Source organism: Chinchilla lanigera, unplaced genomic scaffold, assembly GCF_000276665.1.
Source record: "Chinchilla lanigera isolate Chin_1 unplaced genomic scaffold, ChiLan1.0 scaffold00002, whole genome shotgun sequence".
NCBI lineage: Eukaryota > Metazoa > Chordata > Mammalia > Rodentia > Chinchillidae > Chinchilla > Chinchilla lanigera.
This window is the reverse complement of record NW_004955403.1, coordinates 20,947,486-20,971,208: the sequence shown is the minus strand read 5'-3', so window position 1 is coordinate 20,971,208 and position 23,723 is coordinate 20,947,486. Positions and strand designations below refer to the sequence as shown.

General features: G+C 37.8%; 1 long non-coding RNA gene across 1 annotated transcript in view; it reads left to right on the top strand.

The window, feature by feature from the left end:
* The window catches only part of LOC106148777, a 43,875-nt gene extending 21,457 nt beyond the window's left edge, over positions 1 to 22,418 (top strand). The window contains exons 2-3 of the long non-coding RNA XR_001234467.1: positions 19,558 to 19,858; positions 22,161 to 22,418. This is a non-coding gene — a long non-coding RNA (uncharacterized LOC106148777). The remainder of the gene's footprint in view (positions 1 to 19,557; positions 19,859 to 22,160) is intronic.
* Positions 22,419 to 23,723: the final 1,305 nt, after the last annotated feature.

Sequence of the window (23,723 nt, the reverse complement as noted above, 5' to 3'; positions counted from 1 at the left end):
ATTATCAGTTTTACACTTATTTTTTTAAATATACTAAATTGACTATATATAATATATACATATATTTTTCAAGGTATGCAATGTAATTATTTGATATATCTGCATTGTACAATATTGTCACAATCAAATTAGTAATAGATCTACTACCATTCATGCTGTACATTAGATCCCTGTAATTTGTTTGTCTTTTAATAGTAAGTTTGGACCCTTTGATCAGTATCTCCCTATTTCCTCAATTTCCCAGCCCCTGGAAACCCCTGTGTCACTCTGTCTCTATGAATGTGAACTTTTCTAGATTCTACACATAGTGAGATCATATAATACATGTCTCTGTCTGGCCTGCTTCACTTACTATTATTCCATTACTTTTTTGTAAGAGGAGTTAATGTGATCTATACCCTTGTGAATATTCATAACCTATTGACATTTCAGTGGATTCACACAAAATCTAAAACAGAAGATAGCTCAGAATCACATGCCAGTAGCACAAGACTCACAATTTTTGGTTTATACCAGGTATTGGAAACCCAGAACTACACATACTGCTAAAGTCTTTACTTTAGAAATAAATCAACTAAAATGGAGAATTACCATGACTAGGGATCAATAACAAAATAAGGGAATACCCACCTAAAAATATATAGATATAGAAAAGACTATGACAAGGAGAGGCGTTTGGGAACAAATTATGCAAAAGCAAAAGAGTGAATTCAGAAGAATAGAATTTGCCTTAAGTATAACATTAGCCTAGGGCTTTAGTAGCTAAGCATCCCTTTCTGCCCAGAGGCAGTGGGAACTAGAAAGAGCTTCAGCTTTAACCTCTACTTATCCTCAGAAAGCCCTCTGTTTATTACTATTACATTTCCCATGGTGCATTGTAACAGTTTTATTTTTGGAGGTGGTTCAACTTGTTATGCCATGAGATTCCTAAGGGCAAATGTTCTACTTTACTGAAATTTGTGTCTCTGTTCTAAGCACTCAATAGTAGGCACATAGTAGGTATTCAGTAGTGCTTGTTAAATGAATATCCTTGAAAATTCCAGTTAAATATTAATCCATAACCTTGGCCAAATCTCAGGGAGTTGAGGACCGAGAGGTTTACAATTACGCAGCTAACATGGCCATGTAATTGTGGCAGGAGGAAAAGGGAAAAGACAGCAAAGGATTTGCTAGTTGAATAACAACGGTTACCTCTGGAAGCAGGGCTGGTGGGTTGCTGGTGGTCAGGTGTGGGTGGAAGATTTGTTTTTCACTTACAGCCTTTTGTTCACCTAGGTTTCATCCCATATGAATGTATTTACTAATCCAAATTAATAAATAGAATTTTAAAGTATTTTTAAGTGATCACTAAAGTATGAGCTTTGCAATGCCAGAGACAAGATTCAACTCTCACCATATATTATGACACACCAATATTTATTGCTGAATGACATATTGCTGGGACAGGTAAAAAGCCAGTCTCACCCAGTCCCTCCACAGAGTACCTCAAGTCTATTCCTCCAACTTGGGTCTCACCCGGCACAACTCTTCACCTCTGCCACAGAAAATTGGCTGGTCTCTGAGCATCTCACAGGCCCCAGGAAGTTTGCACCATCTCTGCCAGTAGAAGCCCTCCCCACCTAAGAGGGCCAGCAGGGGTGCCTAGTCCTTTCTGAAGTCTTTTTGAAATCCTCACTAAGGTCAGAACCAACACACCAATATCTGTGCCTCATGATACACTACACCTCAGTTACAGTCCTGAATTAATGCCCAGCTTGCCATGGTGCTAGCCATTGTAATGAGCACAGAGCGCTGTGAGTCACATCCAAGCTCTGGAGCTGGCAAGGAGCAAGCTGACTTCACAGATTCAAAGCCTGCTTCTACAGTGGTGCAGCGGGACCTTGAAAAACTTCGCCAGGTTTTCTCACCTGTATAATGGTCATCAGTATGGTAGAAGGGTTGTAGTGAGGCTCAAGAGAGCTAATTTTACCTATGTAAATTTCACTTTAATGAAAAGGAAACATATGGAGGAGAGTAGTAACTTTCCAGTTTTCATGAAGTTCACACTGAAATGCAGATTCCAGGCTCCTCTTAAGCACTAAATGCAGATTCCAGGTTCCTCTTAAGCACCCCAGTTCCAGTAGTCTGAGTGGTGCTGGCCACTGTGAATTTAGCAAGTACCCTAGGCAACTCTGCATAGGGTTTTTCTTGGACCATGATTCTGGAAACATTGCTCCTATTTAGGAATTTCTAGCCCCTGGTCAACATGTCAACACTCCTGGGGAGGTCTTTAAACCTATCTGTATAAAGCCAGACCCTCAACCCCAAGAGTCTAATTTAATTTGCCTCAGGTGAGCCTAGGATACCAGTATTTTAACACCTCCTTGGTGACTCTACCAGGCAGTCAGGATTGAGAACACCTGCACTGTCTTTCAACTTCTTAAATACGTCAGAGACATTAATGTATAGTGAAATGGATTCTTCTTGAGAAAATTACATATAAAAATAAGGATTCCAAATATTGGATTTCTAAATGAATAAAAAATTAGAAAAGATAAATTCAACCCAAGTTTACAGTAGTCAAGTGACCATTTCTGTTGCATTAGCTTGACTTAAAAACTTACTAGACAAATGTCAAGTGGTGAATCTCACAAAACATCACCGCACATCTATCAGGAAGGTAAAGTGGTTGATTGGCAATGACATTTGCAATGTACATATTGTTTGTGTATGCAGTTCTTGGGTTCTTTTTGAAGTCCACGGTGTATTAGGTGCTATGAGAGTTGTGGTATATATTTGCATATTTAATAATCAAAAAGAGTGCTTATATTCTTAACAGAAAGAAATAAGCACAATAATCTCATTAAGACATCAATCTTTGTATAAATCTGTAAGAAAATTTCTAAAGAATGTCATTTTTTTATTTTGCAGTATTCCAAGAATTTCAAGCAAACTAGACTAAAGTAAAACATAAAGTGACCAGGATCAAAGAGAAAAATTGTTAAGGACAAACAGATTTTGTTTTAAAGCTAATAAACAGTATCTTATTGTGAAAAAAATTCAAGGTAGACAGGAAGTGTGAGAAGTAGACAGTATGTATTATTCATCAAAATGAGCTACAGTATTCTCAAAATGACAGTAAAAATTGTAACTGTATAGTGGCTAAGGAACAAGCCATTTACAGAGATTTGTCAGGAAAGAAAATGATATGATTGCAAAAACGTGGTAATACATTTTTCCCACTGTGAGTTTCTTGTAAGTTTTCTTAGAAATCTAAGAATTAGGTGAGATACGAAACTATCTTTAATGAGATGGCAACCTGGCTTAAATATGAAAAATTAAACACATCTTTTCCAACACAATATTCAGGGAACTGAATTGAGTATAATTAACAATCACTTTTTGAAATCATGAATAGAGGAGTCATTTCTAAACTTAAAACCAAGTACTCTTTTTCGGTTTTTCTCCGCTACCGGGAACCGAACTCATGACCTTGAGCTTGCCAGGCAGGCGCTTTGCCGCTGAGCTAAATCCCCAGCCCCCCAAGTACTCTTTTTCAAAGACCTATTTTTTAATTCATTATAGTTATGACCTGAAATTAAACCTTGGATGCTGCATTGATCATTTTATTAAAAGTCCTATATTGTCATCTTCTGGATTTCCTCTCTTTCTTTTTATTGTTTTACTTTTTTAACAAGTGGCTCTTTACTTTTCCTTTTTGAATTGTTTATATTTTATTGTAAACGTGTATTTGATATATTATATAAGTACATTGCAGAGTGAGTAAGCTAATTAACATGTCCATTACCTCACATGCTTACATTTTGTGATGAGAACATCTAAAAATCTACTCTCTAAGCAGATTTCAGGTAACTGGCTGTTATTATTAACTTTCGTCACCATGCTTTACAAGAGATCTCTGAAACTTATTTCTCTCACTGAGACTTGTACTCCTTGACTAATGTTTGCTCCAGCCCCTAGACCCCCTGATAACCACTATACTCTCTACTTCTATGGATTGCTTTTATTTAGATATTACATATAGATGAGATCACACAGCATTGATCTCTCTGTGTCTGACTTATTTTACTCAGCCTACTGTCCTTTACTATCATGCATATTGTTGGAAATGACAGGATTTCCTTGTTAATGATCACATAGCATTCCACTGTGTACATGTGCCCCAATTTCTTTATGCCATCCCTTAGGTTGTTTCCACCCTTGGCGGTTGTGAATAGTGCAACAATGAACATGGAAGTGCCAGTGTCCCTCAACATACTGACTTTGTTCCCTTTGGATACCAACTTAGTAGTGGAATTGTTGGACCATATGATAATTTTTTAGGAAACCTCCATGCTGTTTTCTACAGTTTACATTCCTAGCAACAGTGTATAAGAATTCCTTTTTCTCCACATCCTTATCAACATTTATCTTTCATGTTTTTGATGGAAGCCATTCTAACAAGTATGAAGTGATATTTCATTTTGGTTTTTTGCAAATATTTCCTCCTATTCTGTAGGTTATAAATTTACTCTTCTGCAGTGCAGAAGTTTTTTTTTTAGTTGGATGCAATCCTGTTTGTCTATTTTTGCTTTTATTGTCTATGCTTGTGAGGTCATACATAAAACATCCTTGCTCAGGAAAGAAGGAGAAAGTTTGTATGTATGTATATGCAGGATAGTTAACATGGCTGTTCTACTGTCTTGTATTTCCTTGCTGAAAGAAACTGTCAATGAGTCCTTGGTTGATCAGCTTTGTATGTCTATATCTGTTTTCATGAGAAACCACTTTGAAGATATCAATATGTAACACAACAACCATTGTTAATTCCCTACCACTCTGTTTGTAACTCTGTACTGTCTGTACTGATCCATTGCTATTTTGTAAAATGTTGTCTGTCTGTTAGTATTTTCCTCCTTTTATTTCTAAAATTAAAAAAAATGCTTGATATAAGCTTATTGCTTACATCAAAGATCAAGTCTCTCTCACTTTCTCTTCCCATCAGAATGTGTAAGTTTGTCCTGTTCCTCTAAGTGTATTGTGATATGCCTTTGTGGTAAAAAATACCTATTAATTCTAATAAAACCCATTTCATAATGATAAAAAAAATAAAAAATAAAAAAAAATAAAACATCCTTGCTCAGATCAATACTATGGAAACTTTCCTCTATATTTTCTTCTAGTACTTTTATAGTGTCAGGTTTTGTGTTTTAGTCTTTAATCCATTTTGAATTGATTTTTGCAAGCTGAATGAGATAACAGTCCAATTTTATTCATATCCAGCTTTCCAACATCATTTGTTAAGGACACTGTCATCTCCCCATTGTGTATTCTTGACACCTTGGTTAAATATCAGTTGACTGTAGTTATGTGTATTTATTTCTGGGCTTTCTATTCTGTTCCATTGGTCTCTATGTTTGTGGTTGTGGCAGGACCACACTGTTTTGGCTTATTGCAGCTTTACAGAAGGTTTTGAGATTCAGTGCTATGACACCCTTGAGTTTGTTCTTTTTGCTCAAGAGTACTTTGGCTATTGAGGGTATTTTATGGTTCCATACAAATTATTTTTTTTTTTTTGTACCAGGAATCAAACTCACGACCTCAGGCTTTCCAGGCAAGTGCTCATGCCGCTGAGCTATATCCCCAGCCCTCCATACAAATTTTAGAATTATTTTTCCACTTCTGTGGAAAATGTCATTGGAATTTTGGTAGAGACTGCATTGAATCTATAAACCACTTTGGATAGTGTCACCAGGTAACCAAGTTGTAACATCTCTGGATCTGAACACCTCAAGGAACCAGTGAGACATCTCTATTATTCATGTCTTTGACAAAATATTTCAGATCGAACACAAAGGCCTTCATATAAAGTGTAGGTAGGGTTTATTGCAAAATGGTAGATTTTCATTTCAGGAGAGAGAATATAACTTTAAGTGAGAAGGTGAGTGAGAAACAAGATGGCAGCTGCACCGAATGAAATTACACGTGTATGATATAACTGGGTCCTTCAAGGAATCTCCTTTCCTTCCTCCAAGGTCATTGTTCTTTCATAGAGAAAATGGGCTGCGTTGACCTACTAGGTCCTTTGTTACTCTCTAGGTAGATGCTTTCCATTTAGTTTGTTTTGAGGCCTTGAGGTTTTGCCAACCTTCACCCATGCTTTGAGTTTGTGTGGCCCTGAGGTCTTATCAATGTACACACGGGATGTTATGTTGTCTTGAGTTAAAGTTTGAAACCACAAGTTTATGAGAATTTTACCTATACCTAATGATTAAGAAAGCAAAAGAAATAAGAAAAAGGAATTGTCCTTACTATTTAAGTAACCTTGAGCCACCTGTCTACAGACCTGCTAACATCTAACTTTCTGCCTAACAAGCAGGTAGTATGGACATTTTAACAATATGAATTCTTCCAATCAGTGAACATGGGATATCATTCTAAGCTGTCTCTTCAATTCTTTCATTAATATTTTATAGTTTTCAGTGTATAGAACTTCCATTTTCTTGGTTAAATTTATTCATAAGTATTTGACTTGCTTGATACTATTGTAAATGGATTCCTGCATTTCTTTTGTGGTATATTCTCTGGAATATTCCTGGGACTTTAAAGGCAGCAAAGTGTCAGAGAGATACCACACTTTGGCAAGTAGGACTTTACTGAATAATGTACAGCACCTAAGCTTCTCAGTACCAAGAAATTCCCTTTTTAATCTCAACGCCCTATGAGAGGTGCTGATTTCAGATATCCACTAGTGCAAAGTCCAAAAGTGTTCCTGTTCTTTCAGACATATTTCTCCATCCTCTATGCTAAGATAAAGATGACTTCTATTGTGACTTTGGATGTTCAAATTGCTAGAATTGCTGACCTCTGGAAGCCTTGAAGGGAAAACTCTGGTGTGTGTACATGTGGCCAAAGCCATCACTACAGATTTCAATCTAGTCCGATGAGCCTCAAAGGGCAAGTGTAAACAAAAGCTTCTCATTAAATCTGAGTTTAGCATTAGTAAGATTGTCTAAAGATTACATTTAAAGATAACTGAAGTGTTACTATATTCCTTTGTGCAGCCCAGCCATGACCCTAATTAATGTGTCTAGGGAGGACATGTATTTCTTCAAGTAATGGGTGGTTTTGTTTGGACAATTAGACCAAGCTGACAAGGAAATTTTCCATCAAACCAAGTCATAAAAAGTACATTATTCAGCATTATTATGAGTTAAGCAGTATTTATTACCTGAACTTTACAATACTCTATTATCAATCATTACCTGCCATTAAGGTATGTTAACATGAGATCAAAGAGAGAAGCCAAGCTAAACAAACAGTCATGTCTACCAGTCGCCTTAGTGCTGTTCCCTTAAAGAAAGGCAAATGTCGTTGAACTTAAGGATGGACAATTTACATTTAACCAGAAGATGCAAATCCATTGTACTGTGACAAGGCAGTGATTATATAAATTCCATGCTTGTTATTCAATTGACAAGACAAAGCTGTTTTCCAGGGAATTTCAAAAAGAGACAAAAAATAATCAAAGTAAAATATGAGATATAAAAGTCCAGTTTTGATGGGTGCTAGTAAAGATTCATTGCTGTATCAATTCTCAGCAACAACGCTGGCTCGGAAGTCACTAAAAATGATATCAGCAGAATAGATCTAAAGAGGAGACCAAATGTTTTTAGTAAAGTTGTAAAACGTTGGAAACTACCTCCTGAACAAACACTCTGAAAGCTCAGAAGTCTAAGACAAGCTTACAATGCCCTGGCTTTAAAATATATTCTTGTCACCACCTCTCCCCGCTTACTCTGGAGCCAAGAGCACAAAGGTAGCCCTTGAAAGGTAGCCCTCTGCAAAGGACATCCCTCCTCCTCCTTCCTACCAGATGCATGGGATCCCATCCTTCCTGAAATAAAGCCTTTGTTACTATCCACTGGCTGTCTTCTCTGTGTCCTAAAGGTGATGTTCAAAAGATGATGTGTATTTAGTTTCAGCTCAAAGTTCTGTGCAAATAGCTGGGAGCTGTTCAACCATTCTTGTTATGCAAAATCCAAGAAAGCAATCACTTGAACATGGTGAGCCTTGCAAATCTGTATCTGCCTTTATGACTGATCTGAGATGGACAATACATATCCATGGTGGAGAAAAAAATGCAAGTTTTGTATTGTTTTTGTAGTTAGCATTAGGCAATGCTGCAGTCTATGTGGCATTTTTGCTTATCAGAGAACACTAGCTGGAAAATTGTTTCAACTTGTATTAATTATAGGGACTTTCAGTGGTGACTAAATAAGCCACCTAGGATCAATCATCATCTAATCAACAATATGTTGAATATTTTCACTCAGTAAGGGATCACAATAGGATAAAATGTGGCTTCTGTCTCCATTAGATACAAAACAACACAGACAGAAAGAGGGTTAAGGCCACTGACCAGGTAGAGAGAGAGAAGTGGGGACGGAGGAGGAGTGAGTACCATGATATACGGTGCAGAGCTCTGGGTTATCCCTTTGGACAGATGGGACACAAGCTGGAGTAGGGAGGCTTCAGATAAGCAAATAGGAGCAACACATGGCCATTCTCTACGGCCAAAGACGTAAGTAAAATTCCTGTGTCTATATTTAGGTGACCCTTGCTGTTCTATCCAGACAGCTGATTTACAGAAATACATACAGTGTCATTGGACCAATTTGACAGGTGGAGAGAGGATTTGGGTGGCCTCTGAGGAGAGATTTGTAACTTTGCAATGTGTGTTTGGAACCAAATTGTGAAGGCCTGGCTTAGACAGAGGAAGTTGATCTAGTGACATAGTGGTGATTCTCTTGGTCTCTAAAGAGGGGCATGACACGATGAAAGTTGCATTTATGTTTGTCTGGGAACTCTAGGGAAGGCTGGAGTATGCAGAAGCCGTGAGGTTAGATCAGCTACCATACTGGCATTTCTGCAGGGTTGTAGGGGTAGCCACAGGGTGCTATGAAGGGCAAGGTGTTAGAAAACTAGAAAGAATGTAGTTACGAGGGAGGGAATCCCAAAGCTGGACGCCATCACTGTGCATGACAAATATAAATGCTGAATGCCGTAGTAAATGCTAAGTAATTTCCTTCCATTTTTAATCTCCTTTTCTTTAGTAATAGAATCCTGAGTTTTAAGGTAGCATTGCAGAATCACAAATTTTGGAATCAGTACTGTAAGAGTTTGAACTTCACCTGCTTTAATTACTGTCTGATGACCATGCATGAATTATGAACCTCTCTATACCTCAGTTACCTTATCTGAAAAATAAAAACACTGTATCAGCCCTTACCTTGTAGTGTTGTTGTAAACCGAAGTGTGTAATGCCGTCAGAATAGTTCTTGGTCCCCAGGAAACAGTATGTAAATGTCACCTATTTTTATTAGCTGAACACAAGGTTGTAGAATTTCTAGCTCCAAGTACCATTTGCCTAAGATATGACCATTGCAATGTGAGTGGAAGTGATGTGCATCACCCTCACTGCGCCCTTCTTTTCCCTGCTGGTGGGTGTGTGGGCATAATGAGACCCTGTGATGTACACTCCTGTATGTTACACAGCTTTAGTTGTTGATTCTGTACATGGCCATAGCTGTCCTGGCTGCCTATGTTTCTATTACTACATGAGAAAAATAAAGTTCTGATTGAAATCACTATCTTTTGGGGTCTGTTTTCAAATCAATACACATGGTTCCTCAGGAAGTGTCTTAAGGGTTTCTCAGTTATTACATGGGAGCTTATATTTGGATCTGTGTCCAAGACTCAGCTAGTAGAGGTTAGGGAAAATTCTTTACCCAACCATGGCTCCAAGGATCTAGGGCTCCTATCATCTCATCTTTGAGTCCATCTTCAAGTAGAATTATCATACTTCACCCAGGTAGCTCTACACAGAGGGCTAGCTGCCCCCATGCCTTAGAGTGCAGGCCCTAATGTTGTGGACTGACTTTTGCATGCTCCCTACGCCCTGTCAGTTTGTCCTTTATGCTCATTTTGACACAACTTTTACCTATATAGAATGATAGGATTTGGGAAGACCATTGTGATATCCACCTATGCTGCTACCTGTTCTGAGGAATAGCCATGCCTGAATTTATGGCCACTATGCAAATCCTTGTGTAAGAGACTTAGAGCTTTACTTTTTAAAATTTACTTTTCAGTGCTAAATTGAACCCAAGAGCACTCTACCACTGAGCTACATCCTCAGCCATTTCTATTTTTTATTTAGAGATAGAATCTCACTAAATTGCCCAAGATGGCCTCAAATTCATGACCTTCCTGCCTCGATGTTCTGAGTAACTAGGATTACAGATGTACACCATTGTACCTGATAGAGCTTTACTTTAAAAAGAACAATGTCATTCCTTCTATTCATATATGTGGGGTGCCCTACTGCTTCTCTCCTATGGACAGTTAGGTTGCACTTTTTGAAACTGTGTTAAGTAGATTCTCATCCAGTCTTTCCTCTCCTTGACTGTCATTTGAATTGTTATCATTATTTTATTATTTCTGCTTGTTCTCAAATCTCACTAGTTCTACAAAGTCTTCTGAAAAAAAGAGGAAACTTACATTGAATTTAAACATGTCAAAGCCATCTATAATCTGATATCAACATTTTTTACTAACTTTAGCTAAGAATTGTTCCTTTACAAAATGTATTTTTTCATTTTAAAGAGAAAAAACAATAAAAATAGTGATACAAAATTTCAAAACAAGATAGTAGGAGAGTAACAATGGTCAGTACATTGTTTATTGTTATCTTCAAAGTAGCTGCTCAGATTTCAAGATATAGGCATGAAAAATTGGTCAGATGATGTATGCACAAACATTTCTTTTCAATGAACTAATAGAAATTAGTAGTATAGCTATCTTAACACTATATATATATATATATATATATATATATGTATATATTTACTTTTCCTTTTCCCTTCCTTCTTTTCTCCTTTCCCTCATCCCAGTTTCTGTTTCCTCTTAAACAGTTTCTTCTCATTTCCCAATATCTATTGTACACTTTGGATCTTATTTACTATTTCAGCTTCTCACACTAGGGAGACAATACAATGTTGACACATGTGAGACTGATTTATTTCACTTATGAGTATGGTCTCAAGTTACAGCCATTTACACAAAAAAGTCTCAAGTTTATCCTTCCTTCTATCTGAGTAGTACTCCATTGTATAAAAATACCACATCATTTGTATCCATTCCTCCGTTGATGGGCGTTTGGGTTGTTTCCAGTATTTAGCTATTACAAATTGTACTGCTATAAACATGGGTGCACATATATCACTGTGGTATGATGTTTTTAATTTTTCTGGGAAAATATCTAGAAAGGAAATAGCTGGGTTGAATGGGACCTCTAATCCTAGTTTTTTGATGAATCTCCACACTGATTTCCACAGTGACTGCTCCAGTCTACACTCCCACCAACAATATGGAAGGATTCCTTTATCCCCAGGGCCCCTCCAGCATTTGTTATTGGTTGATTTCTGGATGACAGCTACTCTTTTTGGGGTGAGATGAAATCTCAGTGTTGTTTTAATTTGCATTTCTCAAATGACCAATGGTGTTGACCATTTTTCATATATTTATTTGCTATCTGTATTTCTTTATCTGAGAAATGTGTATTCATCTCAGATGCCCATTTTTGGATTGGGTCTTTAAATTTGGGGGATCTGATTTTTTCAATTCTTTATATGTTTTAGATAGAAGTCCTTTGTCTGAGGTAATGTTAGCTAAAATTTTTTCCCACGCTGTGGGTTGTCTTTTCACAGTTGGTGATTTCTTTTGATGTGCAAAACCTTTTTAATAAAATGAGATCCCAGTTGTTGGTTCTTTGGAGTATTTCCCTTGCAGTTTAGGATAAAACCTGTATTTTATTCAAATCAAGTTCTTAACTTTTCTTTTTCCTGCTTCTTTGCTATTCATATATCATATTCTCTTCTTAAAGTGACTTTCCTCCTGCCCCGATTCCCTGTCATTGAGCATAAGTCCATTCTTGAAAAATCATATGAGACTTCTTTTTATGAAAGAGCTCTACTCACATTCAGCTGTTGTCTGCTTTCCATTATCATTTTAGATGTCTCTTGTTCCAATATCACATGGTATCTCAAATGATATAATATATATTAGTGTGCTACACTTTACACCGTTTTATAAGAGATCAGAGATCTTTAAGAATCCATTTTTAAATTTCTGCACACTTTCTGGACCAGTGCCTTAAATGTTTCTTGAATCTGTGGCCTTCAAATAAGCTTATGACACTCCTGGACCAATTGGAGTCCTTGTGGGTTTCATAGAAAACCCTGTGAAATAGAGAAAGAAGGTCTTTTTTTTTTTTTTTTTTTTTTTTTTTTTTTTTTTGTCCTTTGTGGGATTGCCAAACTAGATGATATAATCTTCAAGCTGTTTACATGGAGGAAGGAAGTCCTTGGGCTGAAAAAGAAAAGCAGCAATGCGAATGCTCAGGCAGAAATGCAGTGAGTTGCTCTTGCCTGCTTGAGGTGAGTTTCTATTTCTTGTGAATGAGAGTCCTCACTATTTACATATACTGAGAGCTAATTTTTTGAAGCACCTAAGAAAAAGGTGTCAGAGCTACATTCTAGCTCTGTCACTGAACAGCTTTGAAGGTTGACATATTCTTCTAAAGCTTCTCACTATCCTTGCTTTACTTAAGGTGAAGTGATAACACATCAGATTGCCTGGAAAATTGCTTATTCTTTACCTTATTAGTTATTCTTAAGGAACTTAAGTTTCATGGAAAAAAAATCCACAGATGAATGAGGGCATTATACACCTAAAACTGTACTCTTGCAAACCAACGATTGGAAGAATATCAGATCCTGCTGACCCATCCAAATGTGCCATTTCTAATAGTCCAATAAAATATCTGAATCTAGCTCTGTGGGCCTCAGAAACTAGGGGAAATTTTGTAATTGAGGGCCTGACTGCTTCTTATTGAAAGGAAAAACTCATTCTCAGAAAGCCTGAAGATCATAGCAATAAACTAACCTCTATTTGTGCTGCCAAGGATTTCATTGTACTTTGCTTACAAATCCCAAATTCTAAAGGAGGACAGATCATGCACTCTTCATACCATTAAAATGAAGTTGAGGAAGCATTCTCACCACCTGACATCCTGATAGGAAAATCTAAACTTTGAATCATTTTCAGAAGATCAAGGAAATATGCCTTTGGCTAATTTGAAAACAAAAATGGTCATAAGTACAACGATAAGTCAACTCTAAAATGGATAAAGATATATTTTAAACAATATTATTTCAGAAATCCTTTCTTATTGAGAATTGAAATCAAGATATATTCATCAAATGTGTGTCAGTAATCCAAATGCTGGTTCTTGCAGTGGTGTTGTGAAGTGCCGCCTTCACAGGAAGCTCCACCCAGTCAGTGAAAGGTGTCTTGGGAATAAATTTTGTCACACTCAGGATGATGGTCTAAAGCATTCACATCATCAGCAGAACCTCCAATCTGACAACTTCTGCAATTTCCCTGGGCATCCACTTAGAAAGAAGCTTTGGTGTTTCTCCATCTACTTCCATTCATGGCACAAAAGCATCTGAAAGTTTTAAGAGAAATCTGAAAGAATTTGAAAATCTAATTAAACTAGGCATCCAGTAGCCAATGGGTGACCCAAGTGAAGCAGGTTATGAGTCTTGAGAACCTGAGTTGGCTTCCAACCAAGCCATAGGGACATCATCTGTTATCAAAGCCTTTAAATCTTCTAGTTTTTCATGGTCCTGTTGGTGAAAATTCATGTTTCTGTGAAATCTGCCTTCATTCAAATTTTCCAACAGTTGATTATTGATGACATTCTTCAGATCATTTTCTAATACTTTGTAGATATGATAATTTCTGAGATCCCACTGATGGCACAGTTTGAAGTGTTCCATATTTACAGATCAACCAAGGAGAAGCCTAATAACAGACTTCAGGAAATCCTAAATCATTTCAATGCACCACATATCAAAGAAAAATTTTAAAATGTGATGTCCACTACTCTATGAACTACTTTATCCTATAATTAGCTGTGTGACTACAATAAGTTACTTAATCTCCCTGAGCTTTATGTCCTCGTGAGTAAAATAGGAATCATAGTCACAGAACCATTAGAAGCACTGAATAAGACACAATATGTTTGAAAGCAAATAGTACAGTGTTGTCAGCCAGCAACGTTTTAGTAAACAGAGCTGCCATATATCTGGGTTTGAAAGAGACAGACAGATGGAGAAAAGACCAGACATATAATGTAAATGTGAGTATTATTAATATCATGTCTTGTAATGTCCTATGGCAAGTGATAATGTCTTATTACTAGAAATGCCTTGCCCATGCACACTAGAGGATTCTCTCACCAGGACAATTTGCTGGGAGGAATTGGACAATTCAGGACAGTCAGCTTGTGATGGCTGAGCACCAGGTCAGCCCAGCATACAATTCTTCATAGTACCGTCCTTCATCCAGCACGTACTTCCCATTCATCTCCTTGTTCTTCTGGAGTTACTTGAGAGTTATACTAAAGAGCTGACTACTTAAAAATTGAGAATATTAAATTTTAAATGCAGTTCTCAAATCACTTAAGAAAAAAGTCAATATTTTTTCCACTGAGAGATTACATTTTGCCAAAACTACATTCTTGTCATAACTCATCACAGCTCTAGCCAGGTCGGCGTAGTACTTCTATGCCCAACTTCCCTTCAGTTTGACCTTGTTCAACCTGAAGACCTGTGCTCAGGAAAACTCACAACACCTGTTAGTGCCTGGAGGTAGCAATGCTCTGGGAGATCCAAGTGTGTCCATGAACTCCAGGACCATGAGAGAGTTCAATGGACTTTGCTTATTGAGGTCACACTAATCCAATTATTAATCTATTTCACTTCCACCAAAGAAAGCCAAGCATTGTTGAGCCTCTCCATTGCTAAGTGGAACAACTGGTCCATACTGTTAGACCAGACTGCCTAAGATTTCTTTCTAGAATGTCAAACATGTATTTTTTCTAAGCTAATTTTAACAGATTTTCTTTTCTTTTCAAAAATATTTCATTTAATAGTGTTGAGCCCTTAATTATCCTCCAAATACCAGAGATATCAAGTGCTTCCCCCTCATGAAGAATGTAATCCATAGACCATGCCATGCCCAACTGAAGCATCCTAACCACTTCCAAGGAATGAAGTTAGTATTTCCAAGTGACATGGTGTATGCTCAAAGCAAAGCTGATCTTGTGAGAACATCTCTCTTCTCAAGAAAACCCTGAGTTGCTGCCTAAATGTAGCCTCTATATATGCGATCATCTGCCTGTGTTCAAGCTTAAAAGAGCAAAGTTAAATGCAGTTCCCAGATTCCATGGTGCCCTTGCCTACTAAGCTGGCCGGCTCTTCTAAAATTTCATAGCCATAGGAAGAGGATTCGAATTCCAAATTGCTCAACTCCAGAAACCCATGCGTCTGCTACAATTTTGTGGTCAGAATCTGGAGAGCAGTGTTTTTCCCACTTTGTTCCCTGAAGTAGCAGCACTAGCAGAACCTAATGACTTGTTTCAAATGCACATTCTCTGGCACCACCGAGACCTGCCAAATCTGAAATGCTGAGAGTGGGACCCAGCAGTCTGTGCCATAACAAGTCTTCCAGGTGAATCTGATGCACAACAATGTTTAAAATAAGTTTCTGTCTGGAACCAAGCAAAAGAGGGGTAGCTTTCTGGCAGGATTGCTAGCACTGCTGTGGGCCACCTCAAAAAGGTGAACTCAGATCTCCTTTGCTGGAGTCATGAACATGTTTGGCACCAATGGACGGAGAAAGGCTTTGTGTGTCTGTGTCCTTCCAGCTTCATGATGCTCTCTGTTGGCTATATAGCACCACACCAACAAGTGACAGCCCTGCATTCTCAGCAACACCTGAAAAATCTGACGCTTAAAATTTAGCTTAACAAAGAACAGGATATTGCTATCCCATGCTGGAAAAATAATCAGCAGGAATGAGGAAGGCTTCATCATTGCTCTGTCCCTTCCCACGCACCCACTGCAGGGGAATGCCATATATCAGCAGGCATTTTACATCAAGCTAATACAGATTACCCTGTCAGACAAATCCCACCTGTGAGCAGTGCTGTCTACACCACATAACACCACATAGATCAAGAGCAGGGAGAGGCCAAAGTCATGAACACCATGGCTTTCCATAAAAGTTAATTAATGACAGAAGCATATTGCTGGGAATGGGAACACAGCCGTTATTTACGGTTCAGGAAACTCCAAATGCAGGGACTTCCCTTTTCCCTTCCCTTAGCCATGGCTCTACTTGTAAGTTTACTCAACCAACTTCAGCAACTTAGTCATTTGCCAAGTTAACAGGAAAATGTAACATAGAATACATAAAAAATTAATACAACTGCTGAACACCAACACACATCCCAAGAAAAATGGACCACCCAGTGGATGCTGCTCTGGTCTTTTCCATCCTTTTCACACTGCATATTTCTACTGTCATTAAGAGTTCCAACCCTTCACTCCCAAGAAAACAATTTCCCCAAGGAATGCTGGGTGCTGAAAGGGCTTCTAGAAACCCCTTGTCCCCCTTACCAGCAACACCATCACACATAGCATGACCAATTACCAGGGAAACAGCTTTTCATCCACACATATTTATCATTTGAGGAGGCCACAAAGCATAGTGTATGTCTGGCTATGAGTACTAGGAAGGTAGTCTTAGCATCCTCATCTATAATATGGATCCAACACCAATTCTTACCTTCAAAGGTGTTGCAGCATTTCCACCAACACAATTTGTGCAGTGCAGCACCTGGTACTGAATAGGGTTAAATAATGTTAATGGCATCACAATTTCTGCTTCCTTCTTCCTCCCTGAGAATCCAGGTGCCTCTGTCCTGCTGGAATTAAATCAAGGCTAGTACTTTGCTACATACCTTGTTCTATTACCCAAGCAAATTTTAGGAGGCAATCTGAAAGTAAATGCAAACCTTTATATGTGTGAGTGTGTGTGAGTCCATTTTTTTGAAATCAAAAGATTTCAGCTTTTTCCCAAGGCACGCATAAGCATTACAGTATCTCAGAAAGGAAACTTTACTCTTGGAAGGTTCTGAAAACAAGAATGCACATTTATGCTAGAAAGGACAGTTACATGTGTTGGAAAGAATATTGCACCATGAGTCATACTACTTGAGTTTTAATCTTGCTTGTAGGGTAAATGAACCATGGCAAATGCCTTATCAGAGCTGAGCTTCCATTTCTTTGGAAAGGACTTCACAATGACTCCTTGCATACAGTCTTCACGATCATAATGTGTTATGGATGTGAAAGCACCTTTTAAGCCAGAAACCAACACACCAATAAATGTACAATAATGTCAGGTTCAGATGCCTCATTGAATAAACAGCTTTAGCCACTGGCTTTTGTAGTCCAGCAAATTATGAGAAAAATGACAACGGAGTTAAGTTCTTCTCGTTCTGACTGTGTAAAATAATTGCTATCTCTGGAACAATTTATTAAAAACAGGGAAGCAGAAATCTTTTGCGGAGGGTAGGAATTTTACAAATACTGTTTGATTTGACCCAATCTACTGTAATCTTTAAACTGCCCGACTTCCCCCCATGGTTTCCTTTAATTGCATGTCACTGCTAGCTTCCTTGTAAAGAGACAGGCCTCTGCCATTCCTTCTAATTATCCAAATCACTAGCCACTGTGTGTGGCCTTACCTATGGCTTTTAACCAGAAGTAATGTCACTGAATCAAAGCGAGTGGGAGGCAACCTTGTTTGCAATGACTCTTATAAATGTTACATGACATTCTTTTAAGACCATTTGGAAATATTCTTTCCAGCAATCACAGTTTCAACATGGTAACTCATCAGTTACAAACAGTCATAACCAGAAGCCCACATGTAGTAAACCACTTCTCACTAGGAGAACACATTTCATCTGCAAAGGATGTAAGCTTGGCAATCTCATTTCAGGACTTGTCTGTTCTCCTGAAAAAGGAGGACATTACACAGTTCATTATAATCACTGGCTACTTCTAAAGCTTCCTTAAACCCAATAGCTAGGGTATAGGTAGATATTGGCATTAATAATAGTATCAAAACACAACAGGTATTGAGGTCTTTCTTTAAATACATTTCTTTATATACATCATCTCCTTCAATCTGAGCTATTAAAAGTACAGTTCTTAAACCACTTCTGTATGAAAACAGAGGCCTCGAAGGGTTAAGTAACTTGCTTGATGTACCATAGAAGCCACAAGCAGGACATACATGGACCTTGTGAGAGACCATTGCTAAGGAGGTTAAGATAAATTGCTCTGAATTCTCATTCTGTGTGTGTAGCTGGGTATACATCAAGAAGGTGCCACATACATTTTTAATACCTGGAGCTGTGATAAAATTCTGAAAAGGAAAAAAAAAAAAACAGTAGCATTTCTCATGAATAACAAGCATTTTCTGCAGTGTTTCTCCAATTTTACAGTTGTAAATTGGAAATGGGAACTCATGTTTTTAGATACTTAAAATTTCCGGGTCAATTTTTAACAGAAATATTTAAGAGGAATAAAACTTGAATCACTACAAGTTTCAACTTCAGTACGTTTGGTTTGTGAAAATTCACCAGGCTATAGACTATGGTGTATGTTTTCCTGTACATGTATGTCAATAAAAAATTTTGAAGCTGCATCTGTATATCTCTATAGTCACATTTCATTACAGTTTTTCTCTACTTTCTCAGAAGTGACCGTAGCTCACCTATATCTTTTAATTCCCCCAGAATCATTTTCCTTTATAATAAAAATCCCTAGAACAGCATATTGGTTGGCAAATTTTTTGTTGACATTAGACAACTTTTTAACTTATAACCTGCACATCAATCCTGGATCCCTGATCCAGAGACTCAGACAGTTCTCTGTTCACTAGCTTTTGTTTACAAGGTCAAAAAGGAGTTCATTACAAGTAGAAGAGGAGGTCAGAAGGGCTGCTTCTCTTTCTCTGTTGGTCTTGCTTCGCAGGACACACACGTGCTGCCAACGAGGTCCTGGGACAGGGAGAAAGGTTGTGAGGAGAAACTCAACCCAGCATAAGATTGCCCTCATCCCTCCATCCTGTCACCAAGGGCCTTTTCTACCCCTTTGTCCTTCATCCCTCATCACCAGTGGGAGCAACTACTGGGCAACTGGAAATAGAGTGCAAACAAAGTTAAATGACTTCTTAAATTAGTTAAAGTCCTTGTCACCCTACTTAAATCATACAGTCATTTCTGATCTGATTTATTTTTACATAATACCTACATTTAAAAATTCTCTCTGAAAGGCCAGAGATTAAGTAAATGTAGCCTGGTAGACATTACATTAGCAAAAAGACTCTGCTGGTAAAATAGTCATCTACCATGAAAACAAAGGACAACAGCACGCAGTACTTCAAACAAGAGAGAACTTTGTCCAAAAACCACCAGTCCAGAATGGTGCACAGGAACACCACATCATTAGAAGCCCAGAGGGTGCTAACTCTGGTTCTCTATCATCCTCAATGAGTACCACACTGCTTAGCTATTGTTGTCCATCTCAGGTTGGAGACGGCTGCTCTGGACCTTACTCTGGTGCACGATTCCATCCACTGGTGAGAGGAAAAGAGGAAATGGAGCCTCATCCCTTGAAGAGCATAACTCACAATTGGAAAACTGCACCCTTCCATGTGCCTCCCACTGCCCGCAGCACCACATGGCCACACACAGTGTAAAGGGGGATGGAACTGTGAGCTTCAGCTGGGTCGTTGCTTGCTCTGCTGACATTTGGAATACTAAAGCAAGATGGAAGGAATAGGCATTGGGAGACAAGTGAAACAGGCGCGCATTCATTCATCCATCCAGGTATTCTTTTGTTTATTCATAAACACTGAGAGCCTACTTCATGCTGGGCATTGTACTAGCATTAGGAATTCACGAATAAGACATCATTCTCTTGTCCCTACCTCAAGTGGTTTACATTCTTTGAGGAAACATACACAGAGACGAACTGATAATACAGCACTTTTTTGGGGAGGGGGTTGGGGTGTGGGGCGGTACAGGAGATTGAACCCAGGGAACATGGAACTACATTCCCAGCCATTTTTTTTTTTTAATTTTTTCACGTTTGACTTATTTAGTTATTTTTAATTTTTTTATTTTAAAGAGAATAAAAAATAATAATAAAACATTAGAAATGATATAGAACTTCACAAAACAAGATAGTAGGAATTCAACAATGGTTGTTATATTGCATACTGTTGTTTTCAAATTAGTTGTTCAGCTTGCTGGATATAAGCATGCAAAATTGGTCAAAAATTTTTTTAAGCATTAACGTTTCATTGCAATAAACCAGAAACATCAGCAGTACAATTATCTTAGCAGTCCTGTGTATATATAAATCTATTTTTCCCCTTCCTTCTTTCTTTCTTTTCTCCTTTTCCCAATGCCAGTTGTTCTTTCCTTTTGAGCAGTTTCTTTCCCTTTCACAATATCTATTGTACCTTTCAGATTTTATTTAATCTTTCAGGTTCTTACACCAGGGAGGCAATATGGTGTTTATACATGTGGGTCTGATTTATTTCACTTATGAGTATGGTCTCTAGTTGCATCCATTTATCTATAAAAGCCTCAAGTTTATCTTTATTTAGAGCTGAATAATGCTCCCAGCCCTTTTTAAAATAAATATTTTTTGAGATAGGGTCTAATTAAGTCACCTAGGCTGGTGTGAAACTTGCAATCCTCACTCAGCATTCTAAATCATTGGGATTACAGGCGTGTGCCACCATGCCAGGCTATAATTTGCTTTACTGGAATTATGCGGAAAGTACAACAACTCTACCTGGGAGGACTAGAGAGAGCTCAGAGAGGAGACTGCCTTTGTGCTAATATTTGAAAGATAGTAATAAGTGCAACAACAGCAACAGCATTTATTGGTTACTGTGCACCAGGCACCTTTCTTAATCCTTTCCATGTGTTAATTTATTTAATCCTTACAAAAACCCTACTTGGATAGGGTTAATAATGAGCAACTATTATTAACACTTCACAGATGAGATAATGGAGGCATTTTAAGATGTGGAATTGAGATCTGAATGTGAGCGATCTGACTCCAGAGCTTGGGCTGCTTTCATGAGAAAGAAAGAATCCAACATTATCACCTAAGTCTCCCAGTTGTTCCTACCCCGGTGTAAAGGAAAGGAAGCAGCAGGACAGGGGCAAATTAAAGATTAGAGAGTGTCAGAAGCCTGCCTAACACACAGCAAGCAAGAACTCAAAGTGCAACGCAAGTGTCCTGACTTCCTCTTCTCTCCCACAGCAGTGCTTCTCAGTACACCACTGGTGGAGGGACACTGGGAGGTGTCAGGGACCCACGGAGTGTTCTCCAGAAGAGTATGACTTGCAAATTAGCCAGTCATGTTTGTCCATTCACACATTAACTGAGCACCCCTGTTGCAGAGCTAACACAACACTGCCTTAGCTGTGAGATAGTAAATTTTGTGTTGGCATGAGGGGGAGCAATTTTTTAAATAAAGAACCAGTTTACAACCTAAAAGAAGTTTGGCCTTCCCTGAAATAAATGGCATATTTAAAGAAGCTCTTCTGCCTATTAGGCAAAATAGAATTTTTCCATTTGCAACAGCTATATACTACGGTTCTTCCATTATTCTAAGCAGATTGTCTTTTATTTGAAAGGTGCTGGCCCTAAAAGATGAGAGGAAAAAATACACAGTGAAAACACTCAATAAAACCTTGGTAGTATTCCAGCGTGTTTCAATAAGTCTCTTTTTCTCCTGTTTTCTTCTGGTCATTTCCCACCCTTGATTAGCAATTTTACACCCAAATAGTAAAATATGAAATACTTTATAATACTGCCAAGGTGGTAAAAGTGTTTAGTTTTTATAGCATGTCTCCAGAGATAGATCTTTAGCAGTATATAGTGAGGTTAATTCAGCATAAAATAGTATATATAATACCTTTCTTATTTCTGTTCATTCATTTAGAAATTACAGGACAACTTCTAGCAAAAACTCCACCCCCATGGGCTGGAGATTAGTTTGAAAACACTGAGATTCTCTTTTTATCTTTAGGAAGAGCTAAAAATGTTTTTCATCAACTTCTTAAAAATCAAATAAATACAAATTATTTCTCATTTTTGTTTGCTCAGATTCTTGGAGAAGTTACCGTTATGAGAAGCCTTGCTGTTCGAATCCCAGAAAACCAGCCACTGCCCTGCTACCTCCCCTTCAGACTTTTCTCCCCCCTGAGCACTTGTAAAATGTGAGCTGAAAACCCCGGCATTTTGTGAAGATACTAGTTATATTTCTTTGGCTGTATTGTACAATTGTGTGAGGCAGAGGGAGAAATTGAGTTAGCTACTTGGTAACACAGGGATGAAGCTAGGAAAATAAAACAAATAAAAAAGCAGGAACTTTCTCCTTGCGTCATTGAACTATACTTAAAACAGATCCCATTAGAGTGCCCCAGGGTGGTGACACCCACCTGTGGAGATGCATTTATCTCTCAGAAAGTCACAGAGAGCACTGTCCCCAGCATCCCCCATACCGCATGGAGTAAGATGAAGGTACATTTCATATAAGCAATTATATTCACTCTTCCTAATATCAGTACCGACAAAAGTCCAAATTGGTCTTGTACAATGAACTACATTCTGACTTAATCTCACAGTGGCTTCTAATTTCAATCTCTAATGAATGCTTGGCACTCATGTGCTTCCTTTCATAAAAAGATAAAGTTCCTGCTTCTCACTTCATAAAAATAGCAAGAACAAGTTAACCTTTAGCTATTATGGATAAGAAAAGGTTAATATGAATAGAATGAAAACAGAATTTCCCCACAATTTTAATTTTACAGTGAAATACAAAGCTCTTTAGACTAGATAATTGTTAGTTTTTCTGGGTACTTACTACATTACCCCACTTGGAAACCTATTAAGAATTAAAAGTAAACATGTCGAACAAGAACTGCTCCCTAATTAATACTAACACATGTATGAAAACATTCTTGAATATTAGGCTTAGTAGTATTGTATATTATACTGTCTTTGCTTATAAAAAGTTAAATGTTTCTTCAAATGAGAATGCAGACCAATAAAGATAGCTAAATACGCAAAAATCTAGTGATCCATTTGACATACAGCAAACCAGTTCTGATAATATTACACTGCCTATCTTCAATTTTAAAGATTAATTAACCTTAACTGCCCTCCTGTGAGAGAACTGATAGACAAACACGTTGATTAATGGAGAAGTTAAAAAATACATAACATCATGCAAAAAACTCTGCGCCTGAGGTCAGAACTCAGCTGTAACAAAGAGACTATAATTCTCAAGCCTGATATCTGGCTCCATGTTCCAAACACCATGTCACAAGGAGACATAAAGAAATGTGATGCAATGCTGCACAAACCCCCATAATTTGCTGCTGGTGTTTAAGAGCAGAAACTAAAACCAACCATAAATACATAAAATCTAAATAAGCAAACTGATCTCTTAAACTGTGACCCAACTTTAACCTAAGTATTAATTATTTTCTCAGAATGAATCCAAAAGAAGTTTCCAAGGAATGAAACCTACCTCCCTAAAACATCACGGTACTTGTCCCTCAAAATACAGAAAGCTATAGTGTACTGCATAGAAAGAGTTGTGGGTCTGGTCTTGATGTGGTTCTTCCACCTCCATCTACATCCAGTCCTGTAACCTCTTGGAGC